This window comes from Dermacentor variabilis, chromosome 10 (genome assembly GCF_050947875.1).
Source record: "Dermacentor variabilis isolate Ectoservices chromosome 10, ASM5094787v1, whole genome shotgun sequence".
Lineage (NCBI taxonomy): Eukaryota > Metazoa > Arthropoda > Arachnida > Ixodida > Ixodidae > Dermacentor > Dermacentor variabilis.
Window position 1 is genome coordinate 20,672,840 of NC_134577.1, and position 4,282 is coordinate 20,677,121.

Genomic DNA, 4,282 nt, shown 5'->3' on the forward strand with positions numbered 1-4,282 from the left:
TGAGTTAATATATACCACTGAAGCAATCTTGGAAAAGCGTGGGGCTGGCAACTGAATTTTTCATTGGCACATTCTAAGCGGCACCGAAGCGGAAGACTGGAGCACCTTGTTAGTGGCTACGGTGCAAGCCCCAGCCTGCTACCTCCAAGATCTTTCAGTGCACTAAGGGCGCAGCCTAATCTCAAAGGTGGCATTTCTGTCTTTTAGTTTTGGTGCAAATAAATGGCTATTTGTGCAAGCTCTTCTTAATGTTTCCACTCATATTTGAAATGCAAAATTCTGCTTAAAGGCTCCTTTATGTCTACACTATCTTGAAACTAGGTTTCTTAGTGGTTCAAAATTTCGCTGCAGCTTACCTCTAAGGGCAGACATGGGCCTTAGACCAAAATTCTAAAAAAGAATCTTTATTCTTTAAGGTATTGGTGCTGAGAACTTGTACATATATCTAATGTTACGTGTTTATATTGAATATGATTATGGTAAGAGCTGCAAGACTTCAAAGTTAAGCGCCAGAAGAACACTCTCAAGTTTCAACTTCAAAATCTCGCAACTCTTCTTCTAGGGTAGACAAATCAATAAGGTTGGTCTTGCTGCATTTCTTGGATCATACAGAAGCCGTTGATTCCATGTTTAGCGAAATCTAGGCATCTGATATTTTGCCGAGAATTCATTGCAGAAAATTAAAGAAGCTTGCAGAATATTAGAGTGGAGATAAACAAAGATGGACTCCATATTCGAAATAAGCACATAAAATTATGTATATGTAGAAGTTGTCAGCACCATAAATCGAATAACGTTAAAATTTTTTTTTTTTGGTCTAGAACATGTGTCTCGCCTTAAGTAGTCTTGAGAAGATGCTGTCAAAATCTCACGATATTGCGAGGCGCTAGTACAGGGACTTGAAGGCCATCTTCCATTTTTGCAGATTTTCTGGCATACCAAGACTCTGCTCACAGTAAGACGAAACATTTCTGGTATTTCAGATGTGCATGTAATTTACCGGCCGAGATTAATTTCATGATCCATTCCCATGCCTTTATTCTTGTCTGGGCATCATGAACAAGCTGCCTTCTGCTACATTCCTGAAATTATATTACAAAAAAAAGGGAAGAAAACCGGACTACATTATGGCATAGAGCTCATGCAACTCTTACTAATGAAGTCGCACATCAAGTGGCTGTTTTTGAGCACTCTGGCGGAATTAATAGCTGTTGCAGGCTTATAGCTATATTTTGGGTATAGGTGGGTATAATAGTGATAATTAAGCCCAACTTGCTCACTGTGAGCCCATTCATGCTCACTGGAGACAAGTCGGTGGGAATTATGGCGTAGGTGATAGGAATAGCAGGGGAGAGTTATTAGTAGAGTTTACATAACGGAATAATTTGCGGATAATGAATACCTTCTTCCGCAAGCAGGATAACCAAAAGTGGACGTGAAGGAGCCCGAATGGCGAGACTATAAATTAAATAGACTTCATACTCTGGACTAACCCTGGCATCATACAAGATGTAGACGTGCTCAGCAAGGTGCGCTGCAGTGACCATAGGATGGTACTATCTCGAATTAGCCTAGACTTGAGGGAATGGAACAAACTGGTACATAAGAGGCCGATCAATGAGTTAGCGGTAAGAGGGAAAATAGAGGAATACCGGATCAAGCTAGAGAAAAGTTATTCAGCTTTAACTCTGGAAGAGGACCTTAGTGTTGAAGCAATTAACGACAATCTTATGGGGCATCATTAAGGAGTATGCAATAGAAGTCTGTAGTAATTTCGTTAGACAGGACACCAGTAAGCTATCACAGGAGACGAAAGATCTGAACAAGAAACGCCAATGCATGAAAGCCTCTAACCCTACAGCTAGAATAGAACTAGCAGAACTTTCGAAGTTAATCAACAAGCGTAAGACAGCTGACATAAGGAAGTGTAATATTGATATAATTGAGCATGCTCTCAGCAATGGAGGAAGCCTAAAGGCAGTGAAGAAGAAACTAGGAATAGGCAAGAATCAGATGTATGCGTTAAGAGACAAAGCCGGCAATATCATTACTAATATGGATGAGGTAGTTCAAGTGGCTGAGGAGTTCTATAGAATTTTATACATTACCAGTGGCACCCACGAAGATAATGGAAGAGGGAATAGTGTAGAGAAATTTGAAATCCCACAAGTAACACCGGAAGAAGTAATGAAAGCCTTGGGCGCTATGCAAAGGGGGAATGCAGCTGGGGAGGATCAGGTTACAGCAGATTTGTTGAAGGATGGTGGGCAGATTGTTCTAGAAAAACTGACCACCTTGCACAATGCCTCATGACCTCGAGCATACCGGAATCTTGGGAGAAAGCCAACATAATCTTAATCCATAAGAAAGGGGACGCCAAAGACTTGAAAAATTATAGACCGATCAGCTTACTGTCCGTTGGCTACAAAGTATTTACTAAGGTAATCTCAAACAGAATCAGGAACACTTTAGACTTCTGTCAACCAAAGGACCAGGCAGGATTCCGTAAGGGCTACTCAACAATAGACCATATTCACACTATCAATCAGGTGATACAGAAATGTGCGAAATATAACCAACCCTTATATATAGCTTTCATTGATTACGAGAAAACGATTGATTCAGTCGAGACCTCCGCAGTCATGCAGGCATAAAGGAATCGGGATGTAGACGAGCCGTATGTAAAAATGCTGAAAGATATCTATAGCGGCTCCACAGCCACCGTAGTCCTCCATAAAGAAAGGAACAAAATCCCAATAAAGAAAGGCATCAGGCAGAGAGATACGATCTCTCCAATGCTTTTCACAGCGTGCTTACAGGAGGCATTCAGAGACCTGGATCGGAAAAAATTGGGGATAAGAGTTAATGGAGAATACCTTGTATCATGAGAAGCCAACAAACACTGACACCAAGCACAACATATGATATGAGTAATAAAAATCGGGCCCCTCGATTAACCCCCTTCCTTCTAGAGAATACCTTAGTAACTTGCGATTCCCTGATGATATTGCCTTGCTTTGTAACTCAAGGGACCAATTGCAATGCATGCTCACTGACCTGGAGAGGCAAAGCCGGAGGGTGGGTCTAAAAATTAATCTGCAGAAAACTAGTGTTTAACAGTCTCGCAAGAGAACAGCAGTTTACGATAGGTAGCGAGGCACTGGAAGTGGTAAGGGAATACATCTACTTAGGGCAGGTAGTGACCGCAAATCCAGGTCATGAGTCTGAAATAATCAGAAGAATAAGAATGGGCTGGGGTGCGTGTGGCGGGCATTCTCAGATCATGAACAGCAGGTTGCCATTATCCCTCAAGAGAAAAGTGTATAACAGCTGTGTCTTACCAGTACTCGCGTACGGGGCAGAAAGCTGGAGGCTTACGAAAAGGGTTCTACTTAAATTGAGGACGACGCCACAAGCTATGGAAAGAAGAATGATGGGTGTAACCTTAAGGGATAAGAAAAGAGCAGATTGAGTAAGGGGACAAACTCGAGTTAATGACATCTTAGTTGAAATCAAGAAAAAGAAATGTGGGGCATGGGCAGGACATGGAATGAGGAGGGAAGATAACCGGTGGTCATTAAGGGTTATGGACTAGATTCCAAGAAAATGAGAATGGAAGTGTACCAGGGGGCGGCAGAAAGTTAGGTGGGCAGATGAGATAAATAAGTTTGCAGGGACAGCATGGCGACAATTAGCACATGACCGGTGTAGTTAGAGAAGTATGGGAGAGGCCTTTGCCCTGCAGTGGGCATAGTCAGGCTGATGATGATGCTCACAATGAAGCATAGTTTCTGCCTCACCTGACCTTTTTAGTACTTCTGAAGTGCTCAAAAAGACCATTTGCGTGTACCACATGTTTGAGATGACACCAAATCAAACACTTGCAGCACTGCGAGACATTGGTTCACCTGGTCCTGTGTGGCAATACATAGTGAAGTCAATATGTGTAAGCTCGATGTTGCTCTTGAAGCAGCACTACAGTGTTTCTCTACTGCAGATTAAGGCCATTATAGTTAGACATACTACAATGTAACGGTATACACCCGTTAAGACGAGCTGGTAAAGCCACTTTTGCATATGAGAACCGGTGCGTGAACTGATTTATTATTTTTTTTTATGTCCAATGCAAAAGGGTTCTGCTTAACACAAACAGCTAATTTGGTTAAGAGGAAACTTTAGCTTCAGGCCAACTGACACGTAAAACACGCAAATGCTTTTATGAAAACTGCCAGACTAATTTGAACGAAACTTGTGGCACTTAAGAGAGAAAAATAAGTTCTAC